The sequence below is a fragment of the Humulus lupulus genome, chromosome 1, assembly GCF_963169125.1.
Source record: "Humulus lupulus chromosome 1, drHumLupu1.1, whole genome shotgun sequence".
Taxonomy (NCBI): Eukaryota; Viridiplantae; Streptophyta; class Magnoliopsida; order Rosales; family Cannabaceae; genus Humulus; species Humulus lupulus.
The window spans coordinates 227,635,467-227,653,325 of record NC_084793.1 but is presented as its reverse complement, the minus strand read 5'-3'; the positions used below and the strand labels follow the sequence as shown (position 1 = coordinate 227,653,325).

General features: G+C 39.9%; 2 long non-coding RNA genes across 2 annotated transcripts; both read right to left on the bottom strand.

Annotated features, from left to right (window-relative positions):
- Nucleotides 1-5,992: 5,992 nt before the first annotated feature.
- On the bottom strand, nucleotides 5,993-8,828 carry LOC133803921 (uncharacterized). The gene is made up of 2 exons (XR_009878208.1): nucleotides 8,491-8,828; nucleotides 5,993-6,208 (listed from the first exon to the last, which is right to left on the bottom strand). It is a non-coding gene; the product is annotated as an uncharacterized LOC133803921 (long non-coding RNA).
- Nucleotides 8,829-10,920: 2,092 nt separating this feature from the next.
- On the bottom strand, nucleotides 10,921-15,015 carry LOC133803927 (uncharacterized). Its single transcript, XR_009878210.1, has 3 exons — nucleotides 14,612-15,015; nucleotides 13,377-13,521; nucleotides 10,921-11,363 (listed from the first exon to the last, which is right to left on the bottom strand). It is a non-coding gene; the product is annotated as an uncharacterized LOC133803927 (long non-coding RNA).
- Nucleotides 15,016-17,859: the final 2,844 nt, after the last annotated feature.

Sequence of the window (17,859 nt, the reverse complement as noted above, 5' to 3'; positions counted from 1 at the left end):
CACATAAGCCGCCATTCTCTCTCCTTTGGTTTGATACTCCCCCGAGACTTGCCTGACGACCAGTTGGGAATCGCTGTAGATCTCCAAGTTCGTGGCCCCTACTTCCCGGGCAAGGCGCAGCCCGACCAGCACGGCTTCGTGCTCAGCTTTGTTGTTTGATGCCTTGAACTTGAAACGCAGGGCATTCTACAATTGGTGTCCCTGGGGTGATACCAAGATGATCCCGGCCCCGGCCCCATTCTCATTCGAAGCCCCGTCCACGAACACCTTCCATACGGACGCCGTGGGGGCCACGGGATCTCCTTCCTGGGATATCCCGGAACACTCCACGATGAAGTCAGCTAGGGCTTGCCCCTTGATGGATACCCTAGGAATGTAGGCTATATCGAACTGACTTAGTTCCATGGCCCACTTTAGGAGTCTTCCCGACAACTCGAGCTTCTGTAACACTTGCCACAGGGGGTGGTTGGTCAGGACTTTTATGGTGTGGGCGTGGAAGTAAGGCCGGAGTTTTCAGGACGCCATTAGCAGGCAAAAAGTCAGCTTTTCGATTAGTGGATATCGAGACTCAGCGCCCAACAATCATTTACTCACGTAGTACACCAGGAGCTGGGTCCTTTCCTCCTCCCGTACCAATGCGGCGCTGATCGCATGTTCGATCACTACCAGATAGAGGTACAGAGTCTCCCCGTCCACCGGCTTTGCCAGGATCGGCGCTTGGGCCAGGTGCACTTTCATTTTTCGAAAAGCTTCTTCGCATTTGACTGACCATTCGAACCGTTGGCTACCTCGAAGGACGTTGAAGAACGGGATGCACTTGTTCGTGGCCTTGGAGACGAAACGGCTTAAGGCAGCTATCCGCCCGGTCAGACTTTGCACGTCCTTATGCTTCCGGGGAGAGGTCATATCAATCAGTGCCTTGATCTTATCTGGATTGGCTTCTATTCCCCGGAAGCTCACTATGAAGCCCAGGAACTTCCCGGAAGCCATGCCGAAAGTACATTTCTTGGGATTCAGCTTCATCCCGTACTTCCGAATGACTGCGAAAGCTTCGGCCAGGTCGTCTGAATGCTTCCCGGATGTCTTGGACTTGACCATCATATCGTCGATATGGACTTCCATGTTTCACCTCAGCTGGGCCCGGAACATTTGATTGACAATCCTTTGATAGGTTGCCCCGGCGTTTTTCAGTCCAAAGGGCATGACGATGTAGGAGTATATTCCCTTGTCGGTTTGGAAACTGGTGTGCTCCTGATCTGCCACATGCATGGAGATCTGATTGTAGCCGGAGTAAGCATCCATGAAGCTTAAGATCTCGTACCCGGATGTCGCATCCACCATTTGGTCGATCCGGAGAAGCGGGAAACAATCCTTTGGACAAGACTTGTTGAGATCCGTGAAATCGATGCACGTTCTCCACATTCCGTTCGGTTTTGGCACCAGGACGGGGTTGGGTAGCCACACGGGGTATACAGCCTCGTGTATGAAGTTGATTGAAGACAGCTTCTCTACTTCCAGCTTGAGGGCTTCAGCCCTCTCCGTCCCCAAGGGCCTGCGTTTTTGGCGGACCGGGGTCGCGCTCGGGTCGATACTCAACGCGTGGCAAATGATGTTGCGGTCGATGCCCATCATATCCGAGTGAGACCAAGCCAGAATATCTTGGTTCTCCTTAACTTGGGCAATTATGGGGGCTCGGACCTCTGCCGGAAAATATTTCCCGACCTGGATTACCCTGGCCAGATCGGTGTCGCTAATGCACACCTCCTCAATCTCGTCCATGGGCTCCAGGGCGCGGTCGTCTCCTATCCTCAAGTCCAGGTCATCTTCTTCCCGGATTACTCTCTCAGCAGGTGGGGGAGGAACCAGGTTGACAATGTCCTCAAAGGGCTCATCCCGGACCATGTATATTTGTCGGGCAGACACATGGTAGCACTTTCGGGCGCCCTTATGATCTCCCCGGAGAGTCCTCACCCCTCCGTTTTCGCAAGGGTACTTCATGCATAGAAGACGGATGAGGGCCGACCGAAAATGACATTGTAAGTAATGGGGCAATCCACCACTACGAAGTTGCAGAACTTGAACGAGTGCTGCAACTCACTCCCCAATGTTACGGGCAACTGGATCTTCCCCATGGGGAGTAACGCGTCTCCGTTGAAGCCGTAGATCTGGGTTGGGCATGATGCCAGATCCGCTTCAGTCAAGCCAATCGCGGTGAAGGCGGGCTTGAATAGGATGTTGACAGAGCTCCTGTCATCTACCAGCACGTGGGACACCAACTTGTTGGCGATCTGCGCATCTATGACCAGCGGGTCATGGTGCGGGAAATGGACGTTGCGGGTGTCGTCCTCCGTGAAGGTGATAGGGAGGTTCATCAACTTCGGGCACTGAGCCGGGGCCTGGACCAGGGTGCACACCTCCTGATCATGGTCCAGCTCGCTTATGTAGCACTTTTGATCGTTCCTGGATGGCCCTCCCAGGTGAGGTCTGCCCGAGATGGTGGCCACATGTCCGTCCACACGAGGGGGTGCCGTCCCGAATGGATAAGGCATTCTAGGGCCGGGTGCTTGCACAACGGGGGCCCCCTAAGGGGTTGGCACCGTCGGACCCTGCGCATATCCTCCCTGAGGTAGATATGCCCTAGGCGCACCCTGTACCGCGGGTTGTCCGGGTCCTGCTGATAGACTCGAGACTCCCATGGGCATCCTGACCCACTGATGGAGATGCCCCAGCTTGATGCGATTCTCGATCTCATCCTTGGGCTGCCGGCACTCTTCGGTCGTGTGGCCCACATCCTTATGGTAGGCGCACCGTTTGCTGGTATCCCTCAGATTTCTCCCCCCTTTGAACATGGGGCTAGGCTTCAAGTAGTGAACCTCCCTCTCTATGGCCAGGAAGATGTTCTCCCTGGTGTCCACTAGATTGGTGTATTATGAATATTGGGGCTCGTAGCCCCTTTTTCCTTTCTTAGCCGGCTCAGACCGATTTTGGCCTTTGCCAGATCTCTTTCCCCGGGAGAGGTTCACGCTTGCCTCCGTTACTCCCGCCTGCGACTGCTGGGCCCCAACGAGGGCAACGCTGTGACCCGCTCGCGCGGCTCCATATCCGGAAAAGTGGGCGGACTGGACTGGGGCATACCATGAAGAGGCAGCGTCGTACACCGTAGGGGTGTACGTAACTCCAAGCGTAACGGCCGATCCCGGGGCGATCAGGGGCGTGACGTAGGATTGCGCAGGGAACTGCACCCCATACCCCGGGAACGCCTGTGCACCGGGCTGTGGCGCCAGAGGCCATCCGAAAGCCCGTATCTGAGCCTCTTCCCAGTTGATAAATCTTTGGGCCCTCCTTATGAATTCTTCCAAGGTAGCCGCCTTGCCACGCTGCATGTCATCCCGAGAGGCGACCTGGCCCGGATTCCGGACTTCAATGCCACCAGGCGTTGTTCGTCGTCCACCTTAGTCTTGGAGGCTTCTTCAGTGAAACGCTGGATGTAGGCCCTCAGTGTCTCCACGAGGAGCTGTTTAATATTGGCGAGGGCGCTGATTTGCATATCCATCCTCATGGCGGCCACAAACTGCTTGTGAAACGCCAACTGCAGCTTTGACCAGGATTGGATGGATCCCGGCTTGAGTCTCTTCCACCACTCCTCGGCGGGACCACCTAAAGTGATCGAAAAGCAGAGGCACTTGCCATCATCACTGACGTGGGCCACGGTCATAAGCCGGTTTTACCAGGATAGATGATCCCTGGGGTCGGTGTTTCCGGTATAGGTAGTGAGGCTCGGCATCTTGAACCCCTTGGGGAGCACAACGTCCAGGATGTACCTCGCACAGGGCTCTTTGTCCTCTTCATTGGAGTCGGTATCCGGTCTTTCCTGCTTGCGGACCAAATGGTCTGTGACCATTTTCAAAGCGGCCAGCTGCTCCATGAGCTACCTGGCCGTGCCATCCTCTAGGGGGATTCTTTCGTTCCTCCTGTCGTTGATGTTGTTCCTAAGGTCGCCACCTCGGGGGAGGATCTTTTCCTTACGGGCCCTCTTTTTCCGAGCGTTCAATCCGTCGCGTAGGTCTATCCGAGACGTGTCGTCCCCTGAACTAAGGGCATGACGCTCTTCGCTACGTGGGCGCTTCCGACGTTTTTTGTTTACCGAGGCACTGGGATGCAAAGACCTTTCCCGTCCGTCTCGCCCTGGGGCATGTTGGGGCCGTGCATCCTGCGCCCCTGCGGATCGGTCGGGTGGCCCTATTCTGGGACGGGGAGCAGCGGCCAGGAACAGATCCCTACTTTCGTGACGGGGTGTCTTTCTTTCGGGTCTTTCCCCTGGCCTTCTTTTTCTCCCGGTCCAGGTTTCCTGGGACTGGCTCAGGAAATTGTTTCGGGGGAGGGGCCGGCCTCACCTCTTCGGGGACTCCAGCTCTGGCTTGCGGAGCGGGCTGTTGCGCTCCCAGAAGCGGGCCAACTGGGAGATTGGTCGCCAGACCCTGCGCGGCTATGAATGCCTACAGGGCCTGGAGGGATTCTTGCATCCGCCGATGCGCCTCTGCCTGCTCAGTAATCCTGGCCTCCTGGCCCAGGACTTGCTACCTCAGCCTAGTCACCTCCAGGTCCTGCTGGTTGGGATTTCCTTCTGGGGTCTTGGGATCCGCAACTTCGTCATGGTATTCCCCCTCGTTCTCCACCTCTTAATAATATTCCTCCTCATTCTCCTCTTTGTACTCTGTCCCACCCTCATAGTCTTGTGACTCGTCAAGGCGAGATGTTTAAGGAGGAGCGCTCTCAGGGGGATTCTATGGAAGAGGCTGGGAAGGCAACGGCTCTCCATTGCCCTGCTCTGGGTTAGTAGGGTCAAAAGTGGTGTGTCTTGTATTCACCATTGTAGCAGAGGTTTGACGTTGGCGCTAGCTTTCTTAGGCTCTCAATGAAAGCACCAAAATGTTTACCGAGATTTTCGGAAACTATATTAATGAAAAGTAGGCGACATTAATGATATGGAATTTAGAAGATAAAAAAAGAATTTTTACGTGGTTGAGGCGTTAATGAGCCTTAGTCCACTAGTTAGTTGTATCAGAGCTTGGAAAGTCTTTTACAATGGAGTTTCTCTCTATGTTTCAACAGAGTAACTGTATACAAGTCGAAGAGAGGTCCCTTCTCCAGTGCTCTGTCACCTGTATTTATAGGCTCACAGGAGCACTGGGCTTGGGGTGGGCATGACCCGGGCCCATCAAGGATATAAGTACCCTTGGCTTCTCTGTCGGAAGCCCAATACAAAGGATAAAAATACAAAAGATTAAGAATTATCAAGGCCCAATGGGGCAGCCCAAGAATTATATTTCGCCCGAAAAAATGGGGCTTTTGGTCTGGGCATTCTGAGTTATGAGGCAGATTCAGAGGACAAAGTTAGCCAGTGTACTGGCAGCGCAGGTCTGAACCAGCGGCGTGCAATCCCGAGGTGGCCTTTTCCGCAGGTGAAAAGTGGGGACAACCCCCACGCGTTATGGGGCGGCTTCAAGGTCACAGATGCCTTTTCCTGCCAACCTGGAGGACTTGACCCGGGTTCATTTACCTCTGTCCCTCTTCGTTTATCGCAAGCCCGGATCATTTACCAGGCTCCGGGACCGTTTTGCATACACCTTGACCGTAACCCCAACTGGCTATACGTCTCTCGGACGATTGTCTTGGATCATTTACCTGGACACCGTCCGGGTCTGGACCCACACATGGGCCGTCGTTCCCGGTCATTCCCCTGCTAAGCGGGTCTGGGTTGGGCCAAAATCCAATTTCCCAAACTATGGACCTGGCCCACCGTCCCGGGCCCAAGGCAGGAAATGGGGATAACACTGATCATTGTTATTCTTTTTTGGCGTCCCTTCTTGTAAAACGCCCTTAACTAGTACTTAATAAAACATTCACATTTTCAATGGTTTATAATAGAAAGCCACTTATTATAAAGGTTTCAATGGGGTCTCGCTTAAAACATGCAAGTTGGGCCCAAAAGTTTAAAAAGAAAATATCAGTTTTATGCAAAGTTCTAAAACAAACTAAAATTTAAGTCCCACTGACAATTTTAAGAAAATCCCATTAAACATAACATTATTAAAAATAGCGTTTAAAGTTGATCGTTTCTTGTCCATAGGATGCCCCACGCCATACACACCAGGACGACAGAACTCCCCACATCAGCACGCGTGCCACAGAGAAACCTATTTGTTACCTGGAAGGGAAAGTAAGGGGGTGAGCTAAAAGCCCAGTAAGGAAGTACAAACAACAAGCAAGTAAGATACAACAATGTACAAACACTATCATTCATCTTTATACATCATAGCATCATCATAAAATTGGCATCAATATCATAAACATAAACATAATGCCACCATCATATCATAAACATCACAACAAATTCATAAACATCACCAAACATCATAACATAATCATGTACAATTCCTTGTGAACATGGCCCACTAACTTGTCCATGCCACCTTTTGAGGTAAACAAGAGTCTCTGGTCCTTGAATAACCTCAGCGCGTCCGCCCATGGAGTTACGTCTAAAACCACAACTTCTCAACGAGCCTATACCATAATCAAAGCGACATTCCTAAGCTTCACATTATTACTATTCTCCCCACTCATATAACTCATGTGTGCATGGGCCATGCACACATGGTAGGAGTTACATGCAACATACAAATATGCTTAATTACACATAAGGTCATAAAAGAATAATGCTCATTCTACCTATATTGCATGCATGATCTTTCTATAAAATCTACATGGTTGCATAATAGACATTATTTTGGACGTAAAAGTGAATTTGCATGTAACATACATACGTGGGAATGTTGCGTAAATGTGGCGTTTAAAACGATAATTCCATGCGTCTTACTTCTATTGTTTTTAAAATAATAGACTTGTAGCATGTTTTGTTTACCATTGTTTATCTTCTTAAAATTACTAGATTGATTACATCTCCCAAGACGTTCTTTTTATTTCATAAAAACAATTTTATTTAGCCATTAAAAATATATAAAAGACCCATTTATTATTATTTTAAAATTATAAAGAAAAGCAAAGGCATTGGAAATTATTTTAAAAAGAAAATACCCATGATTATCATGTCTCCTTGGAAAATAACTATTTAATTTAAGTTAATAGAATTTCATAACTTGATGTGTGAAAAATAATAATTTTAAGTGTGGGAAAAATATATTTTGTTCGAATTATTTTTAATACTTAATTTTATGTAACACAAATTCATATGTGAAAATTAAATAACTATTTAAAACTTTTTAAACTAAACTTTCAGCCATTATTTAAAAATCACAAGTGAATTAAATCCAACATTTTTTCTTAATCCAATTAAAGAAAATCATAACTTGTAAAATAACCACTCATATTATATTAAAAATATCACTTTTAAGTTTTACCATTGTTTAGGTTATTTATTTATTTCAAAATACCAATCAAATTCATTTTATTGAAATACACTTTACATTTTTAAACAAAAATTCCAGCAATCAAATTTATCATTAAAATCACCATCCTTATTTTTTTAAAACTCATATTTTCTAAAAAATATAACAAAAATTTGTAGGTAATTATTTGTGCAAAAACATCATTTTAATTGTGAATTAAAACACCATTTTATTTTCACAAACACCACATATCATTAGAGTCATTCTTATGCATACATATCCTTATTTCATCAATCTTTTCACATTTTAAATCATAAAATCAGCAAGCATAAATCACTATGAATTTTATATTTTACCTCATGCCTCATGAAATTCATACAAGATCATTCATGTTTCATAAACACAATAATTCACAAATCCTAACATGCTCTTATTATACAAAAATTCAAAGAACATAACTAACACATATTCATATACAACCTTATAAAACCTTATTCTTTTTTTCTAACGAGTTCATGCATGCAACCCAACAAAATAATAATACAACATGCATAAATAACATAACACAAATCCTCATATATGCTTTTATATTAAACCTAACATGTTCCTATTATTTTTCATGCATACCATAATATATTGATACATAATCTCATATACACCCTATCATGTTTCTAGGTTCACAACTAATTTAAAACATATAAGAAAAACAATCATGCTTGAACATCACCCCTAGGCCGAAACACCTAGGATACCCAACAATAATTTACACAAAATCCTCATCTATATATACATGAAACCTAGCATGTTTCTAACATGTAAATGTGACACAAAATAAAACAACCCAAAATGCCCAAACCACATAGGCCGAAACATACATACATAAAATCATAGAAGATCATCAACATCATATATCAATAATCATCTCATTACACATATTATGAACATACAACAATAAAAATCAAACCAACACCATAAACCCCTACCCACGCCTAGATCAATCTCCCATGCATCAACATATCGAAAAATATCCACAAATCTAATAACTCAAGAGAACACCATAGCATTAGGGGTAGAGATTCAATACCTCTCTTGATTGTAAAATCAAGAACACAACTTGATCAACACCCAAGTGATAATCACCCTTGAATACCCTAGGGTTTTTGAAACCCATGAAGAAGAAGAGCATAGAAGAAAAAGTCTTAAGATGATGGGGAAGATAAACCTTAATCCAAAAAAAATAACAAGGAACCATAAGAAAAACCATACATAAGACCTCCTCCTTCTCTCTCTTTCACGCCTCTCTCTCTCTCTCCTTCTCTTCTAATTTCGGCAGCCACAAGCAAAAGAATGCCAAGGCTTCCATACTCTCCTATTTATAGCCTCTAGTGACCTAACCTTAAGAAAATGACTCAAGTGTGAAAAGCCAAACTCCTTTCCCATAATTTAAGCTAAATCCCATCATTTCCTCTCCTTACACCTCACCTAAACTCTTATCCTAATGTGAACCAAAATAAAAATCAACCTTGTCATCTTTTCCTACAAGATGACAACTTATATTTCTTTTCTTTTCTATTTTCTTTTCATAATTAAAAGGAAAATGCTCAAGACTCACATTAGGTCTAGATTCGTACTACCCTTTCCTTTTCTATAATGGGAACAATAACTAAATAAATTAATAAGAGAAAAATAAAACATATTCACATACACACTCACACATTTCGGCACACACTTAGAATAAAAAAAAATATCATATTTTAATCGTATCAATTTTCACACTTATTTAAAATGTAACACTAATAGTAAAATAAACAAGTTACACAATTATTCACATATTAAAAATAAATAATAAAACAAACAATTATCAAATTTAAATTCAAAAAGATTATGCCAAAAAATTCTAACAATTAAATAAAACAAACAACAACTAAATAAATTAAACAACATTTAAATAAAACAATTCACCCCACTTAACACTTAAATAAAATAAAACACCAAAAATTTTAATAAACTAAAAAAAATATTTTGGTGCACTACACTTCCGGATGCCCCTTCTTTCCAAATTCTTTCTTCAGCCTGCTCAGATTCCAAGGCTACCTCTAATGTTTCTGCATAAGTGGCTATTCTCCAAATCAACTTTACATCACGAGCTATCATAGGTTTCAGCCCCTTCACAAATTTTGAATTCTCAGTGTCTCAGTGGGTACCATGTCCGCCGCGAACTTAGCCAGCCTATCAAACTTCCTAGCATACTCCGTCACAGTCAAATTCCCTTGAGTAAGCGCGATGAATTCCTCCACCCTTGTGGCTAGAATCGCAAGACTATAGTACTTCTTATTGAACACTTGGATGAATTCATCCCAAGTCATAACGTTCACATCTCTAGTTTGCTTCACTATATCCCACCAGATGCGAGCGTCTTTCATTAGCAAGCTTGAAGAGCAAGAGACTCGATCTTCGTTTCCCAGCCGCATATGTTCTATAATGGACTCCAGTGATCGAAGCCATTCTTCTGCTTCTATTGGGTCAGATCCGCCATCAAAGTTTGGTGGTTGCTGCTTTCTAAAACGTTCATACACTGCCTCGTAGCGAGGTTCTGCCAATTGTATTAATTGCGCTAGAGGAATGACTTGTTGCACCACTTGTTGCTGTTGCCCTGAATTTATTTGGAATTCTTCTTCCCTTCTCCTTAGCTCTTCCCTAAGACGGGAATTTTCTCTTTCCAAATTTATTCGAGTAGCAGCAGCTGCCTGCTCTTCCACTACATTGGGTGCCTCTGGCACTCCTGGGGCTGCTGGGATTTCTTCATATGTGGGGGTGGCAGCTACTCTTCTTCCCTTCCCCGTTCCCCTTCCTCGGCCTCTTCCTCGGCCTTGGCCATTTAGTTTTTCAGATCATCTTGGTTCCTGCTCCATGTGTCTTTTCTGTTTCCCCAAAAGAGAAAAGATGAAAAACTAAGCCAAACAAAACAAGTAGAGGTTACAACTTAGCCTATCGTACTACTGTCTATTAGGTCCATCTATCTAAAAAAACTACCCTATTACAATTAAATCCAACTTCGGTAAATGGGCCTTAACAATTGAATCTTCCATGGAGGAGGGCTGGGTTCAGAATATCCTACCCACTACTAAGGCCCCCTAACTTCCACTTGGACCCAAAAGACAAGAATTTAAACCTTTGCTTTATTAATTGTTATTCATTTTAATTAGATCCAATCTAATAATGCAAAGCAAATGGGCCTTCACAAATGGGCTAACCCATAAGAGAGGAATTTAAACTTTACACTTTCAATTGAATCCAAAACTCTTAAAACTTAGTAAACAATGAAATTATAAAAAAAGCAAATAACATGTTTTTTTTTTTAAAATAACTAGTGAAAATATTCTAAAATAACATTTAACGATGTGTTCTTATATGCGTCTAATCCTCTACATTGGATCCATTATCAGGGTCTGGTATTCTTCTTATAGCTTTATCCTTCTAACCACACCCGAGTCCATTTGGCTAACTTTTGAACATAACACAAGAAAAACATTACAAACATATTTCGAAAATAATGTGTATACTTACTTGGTAACGAGTAAGTCCTTTGTAGCTATCGTGTGTATTTCGTGGGAACGTTCAGGACCAATATAGCCGTGGGCTCTGATACCACCGGTAACGCCCTAATTTCTCATAGATTACCAAGAACACAACGTTGGGTCATAATCGTAAATATTGCTCCTTTATTGAATAAAAACTTTAAAATAAATACATACATGGATCCATGGTTTTACAAAAATAAAATAATTGTCTTTAACATAAAAATGAGAAACAGTTAAATAAACTTTAAAATAAATTTTCTTTAATAAAAAAAATAATAATTAGGCCCGCTTGATCTTCCTCAACTATATGGTCCCCACGAGTACATCACGAAGCTCTTAGGTCCCACTCACCACTGGCCTTTCTGTCCTTAATTTCCTGAAATAACAACATCATAAGGGGTGAGCTTCTAAGCCCTGTAAGTAAAATACAAACAAGAGTTAGTCATATAATCAAGCATAACATAAATTCACAAGAGTCATACAAACACAAACCTCTAGGTCATATCATAGCTTAAGTCATAATTCTATATCATAATCTAAGTCATAAATCGTAGGTCATAAGTCATAAGTCATAGATCACAAATCATAGGTCATAAATCTTAATTATAACTATAGGTCATAGGTCATAATAACAAGTCAGATATAATAAAAAGATAAGTGCTTATACAGGGGGTGGCAATTAAGCCCCAGACATCACTTAGGTCTGTCATAAAGTTTTGGCAACTGAACCTATCGGACATAGTCTGTCATACATCATTGGACGCCTTAGGTCCAGACACACTTACCCATTTATTGTACCTGAAATGTTAGGTCATACAAACATAAACTATATCATAAACTACATAAACAAGTCATAATACTAAACTATCTATTTTTCCTTACCAAAAACCGAAATATTGGAGACAAGAGCGGCATTGAAACTCCTAAAACCAAACATAAGAAACCATGAGTGTCCTAAAGAAAATAAGATGAAGAGAAATCTAAACCATCGGGATAGAAACTTACCGAAAACTTTATGTTTCAAAGAAATTGAACACCTAACCAAAAGTCACTATTACAAGTTAGGATTTGAATAAAAATGAAAGAATAATAGAAACTATAGTGAACTAAACGTGAAGATAATGAATACCTTGGATAGCTTAAAACCTCGATCTATACCATCGAACACCGAAATCACACAAAAAACTTCTTCCCAAGTGTTTATAGAAGCTTGAGATTTGAAAAGCTTTAACCCCAAAACCCTAGTGTTTCATTCTACAATAGTCTTAGCAGCTTGGAGGCTCTGAACTGTGCTTGAATGATGAATGAAATGGCTAAGTGAAGGGTCCTATTTATAGAGTTCAAGGAGTGAAACTAACTCCTTTAAAATGAATAAATAAATGATTAAAAATGAATAAATTTAAATTATCTATTCAACAGATGCCCAAAACTAGGTCAAAAACGTTCAGGAATGAGTCAAGGTTGTTGAGGGCTATTTTTAGTTCAGAATTTTATGAAAATTCAAAAACTGGTCATTAGAGCTTATATATCGCCTCTACCATGATATCGAGGGTCCGTGGTTTCGTTCGTACGAAGTCGACGTGTTTTCCATATCAATTATAGGTGACATATCGACCTCTATAGCTGCGATATATCGACATATGCTAATATTTCAAATACGCTTTTGCACACTTCAACATAATTTGAAATTTGATTAAAACTATTTTTACTGAGTAAAATGTAATCCTAACAGATGATGGAAGGTTCTAGAGCTTCTAGATCTTTCTTCTAATTAAACTATTCATCAAAAAAATACTTAATTCCTTAATAATCATGCTTGTGATAAGTGTCACGCTCTTAATTATTCTATCTAATCCTTAGGTTATAATAAATAATATTCTTAGGACTATATTCATTAATCAAACCTTATGATAAAATTAATATTTCTAAACCATAGGTTAAACTTATAAAATCCATAACTATTTCTACGAGTTTCTAACTAAATCCCGGCTTTGACCAATATCTACGAAAACTAAAATTCTACAGTTGCTGCCACTACTACCTAGCTAAGTAAAATTGCAGGACGCTACATATATATATATATGGAGAAACACCATGGTGAGCCAAATAAATGTATGCTCCTATAGATAGTTTTAATCACACCAAGTCTTCAAATATCATAAAATATAATGCATTAGTAATATAGTCCAACTAAAGCTTAAACATTGAAACCACTACTACTACTACCTACCATTAGTAATATATGTAATTTTCTTGAGTTAGAAACTATACTTGGTTTCAATTATTTAACAATACTAGCCAAACATTGTAACAACTAACATAGTTGTGTTGTTAATGTAGCCTTAAACAAAATCCAAATGCATCTGATTATTTTGAGTCAATGACATACCTAAAAAGTGCTGTATGGTGAAGATGCATCTAAATGAACCATACAAGTCTCACTGCCTTGTGGTGTTACTGTTGCCCAAATCCTTCAAGTCAAAGTACACCCATTTCACACCATATTTGGCCACAACACCACCTATTCTATTAATCTATTTAATCATAATAAAATCAAAGGTCAGTTGTAAAATATCGACTACAGAGGATGCATAAGAATACCTTAGAGTCAGGACCTACTATTATTTTTTTCCAGCATTAGTAGACAGTAAGCTTAAACTATAATTTACATTCATTATATTATGTCCTTGTCTTTTACTTTGTATATCTTCACTATATGTGTATTAAAAAGAAACAATAAAAGATAAAATTACTTTACGAAGACAAACCATATACACCTAAGAGAAAGTATATGATCTACATATTATTACATTTTGGTCTTAATAGTTAATTGATTTGTGATAAGTCAAAAGGAAAAAGATTTTGCATCACCAAAATGACCATAAATATCAAATATGCCTTGTACATTCTCTAATCCATCATATTTATCAATTTGTCTTCTTGTGTAGCTTCCAGACTACTCAAAGCAATTAAAAAATACATCAGTAATCCATAAGAACTTCTAGATCATTATTCAAAAAGAATGTTCCACTATATTAACTAGAAAGGACAAAAATTTCATCAATTAAAGAGCACAAATATTAATTAGTTAAAAAACGTGGCATATATATATAATTTTTTAACCATTAGTATGAAAAATCAACTTCTAATAGTTATTCTTCGTTATCCTGTTACTCTTTTCTTGTCATTCTATTAGGCATTTTTTCAAAAATCGTGAGTTCATAAGAAATAAAAAACTGAGCAACCAGCAAAAAAATCCCAGAATTATAAAAATCTATCATACTTAGATCCAGCAAAAAAAAAACGTGGTAAATTAACTAGATTCATGGAGGCTTAGTTTCATGAAATTGAAATCATACTCTATAATAAAAATAAGACAAACCCTTGAAGAAAAAAATAAACAGAAAGAGAAAAGACATGATTGAAGCAGACAAACGAAGTTCATAATACACACTAAAAACATGATCTTCAAAAGCAATCTGAGAGCAATTAGAGAATATTACATTGCAACTAATGAATCTCCTTTGATCGAATCCAAAGTCAATCAATCAAATCTATATCTCAAGAACAATTTAAAACAAGCCAAAAAAAAAATCAATACAGTAGAAACAAAGGAAGACATACCAGAAAGAAATGAAATTGAAAAACTTGAAGTAGTGGCCATGGAAGCATCTCTCTTGAAAAGTTCAAAATGGGCCATTTTCACTAACAATTATGCTCCTGAAAGACAGGGAGAGAGAGGCAATGGAACTCACATAAAAACTTGATGCTTTCAATATTGGCTTGAATGAACTTTAACATGCACACATATCTATATTTATATCACATAAGCAAAGTAGCATTAGTCATGCTTGCAATATTCACAATACATGGAGATGAAGATATAGAAAGAAGTATGTGGCTGCAAACTTCAAGCTCTAACAAAGGCAGAAGTCCAATTCAATTGGGAAATTTTAGGGTATATGCCCTCTATTATTGTGAAATTTAAAAAAATGCCTCCATAATTTACTATCCAATAAAATATGACATTCCCATATTTTTGTCCAAGAATAACCTTGGCATAAACCATTCTCCCTCTCTCTCTCGTCCCCTCTCTTTCTCTCACCCTCTCTTTCTTTCTCACTCGATCGTCTCTCTCTCGCTCACATATTTTCTCATCACAAACCGAGGACCACTCCATCGTCGGCCACCATCGCCTCCGTCCACGACAAGGATTTTTTTATAAAAAAATAAAATTGAATCGTGACATGCATTAAGTTTAATATGGTGTAATGTAGTTATGAAATTTAACAAATTTAATCTCTATTTTGCAAAAACATTGCTTGAAAATGGGTTTGATTCTATCAGCATTGTTTTGAAAGAATAAGTTTCATTTCTCTGAAATTTTGTTTTCGGTCGATGTTTATTCGATGCAATTTCGATGCTTAATTGATGTTTATTCGAAGACATTGAATTTATGTGTGTATTTTTTAATACGTTCATTCTTGGTTAATCGATGTTGAATCGATGCATCTATAAATATAGATGATGTTAAATCGACAGGGATGCTAAATCAATTGGTTGCGATGCTTTCTTAATTTCAATTTTCATATAATAAAATCGATGCTAAATTGATGCATTTCGATGTTGATTCTATGGTATCAATTTGTTATTTGTTAAAATGATATTTGATGCCAAATTGATGCTATTTCGATGAGATGTCGATATTTGCTTTGTTGTAGTTAATATAAGTAACGATGACTTTTCAATGTTATTTCGATACATATGTGATGCTAATTAAAGATTGAGATTTGTTGATTGTTGCGATGCTATATCGATGCATAGCGATGCAATATCGATGCATTGTTGTTGTTTTTTTTTAATTTGACTTCATTCTCTTTTTTTTTTTTGGATATTTTGAAGATGCCACCAAAACGTATCTCGCCACTTGAGATCCCATCGTCGTCTCACCTATAAGGGTTCCGGAAGGCTAACTAAATTGAAGAAAATGTTTGAGGAGCATGGATTGTTGGAGAGGGTGAAGGAGTCTACTTTTGGACCATTTTTCACAGCCCCTGACTTTACGTTCTCTGGGGCAATGGTGCTCACTATACTCTTCTGGAAGGTCAAGTCTCTGCGTGACAATGAGTTACACTTCTTGATGAGCCCAAACTCACTTTCTAAGTCTTGAAGGCATATTTATATGAAAAATTAAAAGTCTAACAAATTTCGTTATTACACAAATTAAAAGTCTAAAAAAATTTATTATTACACAAATTAAAAGTTTAACAAAGTCATCATAAATTTCAAAATCGAACTTTACAAGTTGCCCTATTATGGCCCCGACCTCCACATGTGCTGCATTTGCATTCTATAATCATTTTTTCTCCATTGGAAGGATGACGTTTCTTCTTCGGCCTACCTTGTTTCTTCTCTGGACAACCAACTGGATTTTTTTGCGTAGGTGTTCTCACTTTCATTGTCTTGATGTCATGTGGAACAATCAACTCTTCCTCGTTACCACAAGGGTATATAGTTTCTATATAAGATGACCTCGATGTCTCAATTTTATAGTATTCTGAATATAGAGAATAAAAGTTGACATTCTTTTGAGGGATCCAGATAGTGTATGAACACATGGAATGCCAATGAGCTGAAACACACAACATGTGCATGTCTTATTCAGGAGGTCGACTTCACCATTTAACTCACCATGTAGCATGGGTAATCGAACCTCGAAATTATCATCAGAACTACTGCACCCCTCAACTCTGTCATCATCATCACCGAAATGGGAAACTGGATCATCATTGACATAAGGCTCGTACTCATACCCATCATCATGTGAGGGATTGGTTTGGGGAAAAAAGTTTCATTTTGACTAGGTCCTTCGATGTATACACTTGGACTAGAAGTTATTTATGGAACAAATTATGATAATCCTTATTAACACTCGCTCTAGGAGATGGATCAAGAAGAGCAATGTTCTTTGCAATCGAAGTGACGCATAAATGAATCTGATGTTTTAAGGACTTCAAATTTTCTAAAATAAGAGCACTCACTCCTTCATCATCCGTGATTTCAATGGGATCTAAGCTAAAATCATTGCATGTAAACGATATTTCTAACTTTAAGTAAACAATGACCTATCCATTTTCAGCTTTGAAAACAACTTCTCCAATAATTCTTTGTAACCAACATCAATGGGTACGTGTATTATAGTGTTCAAACCACTTTTGAAATTCTATTTCTCTCCTTTCTGTTCCCAAATACTGTTGTAAGAAACCATTATATTAACTTTGGAACATGCAAATTTACAAAAAAAAAAAAAAAAAGCATAAGAAAATTATAAAAAAAATACAGTAAAATCATTGCTATTTGCATTACCAATGCCACATCGATGCTTTGGCGATGCAACATCGATGTTACTGGTTGGAAATTATACGCGATGCATTTTTTATGCTAATTCAATGTTGAAACACACCAACATACATAGCATCATCATACCATCGATATTGCATGGCAAAAAATTCTCGAATTCTATTCTCGTCTCAGCATCGAAATTGCATTGCATGAGCATCTATGTGGCATTTCTTTTTAGAGGTTGTCTAGCACCTTTAAGCAATGGCACCGCATTTGCATCGATTTGGCATCGTTATACATACATATTTCCAGATCTGTCAGATCCAAAGAACAAATAAAATAATGTAGAAAAAAAATATCAAACTCAACACCAGAACAATTCGAAACTAGTATCTAACCATGGAATTTCATATTCATAACTAGATAGAATGAGAGGATACTTACCCATGAATTTTTCTCATAAAAAATTCCAAGAATGACAATTTCTTCACAATAAATGAAACTTTCAGATCCGAGCAAAACATAAATGC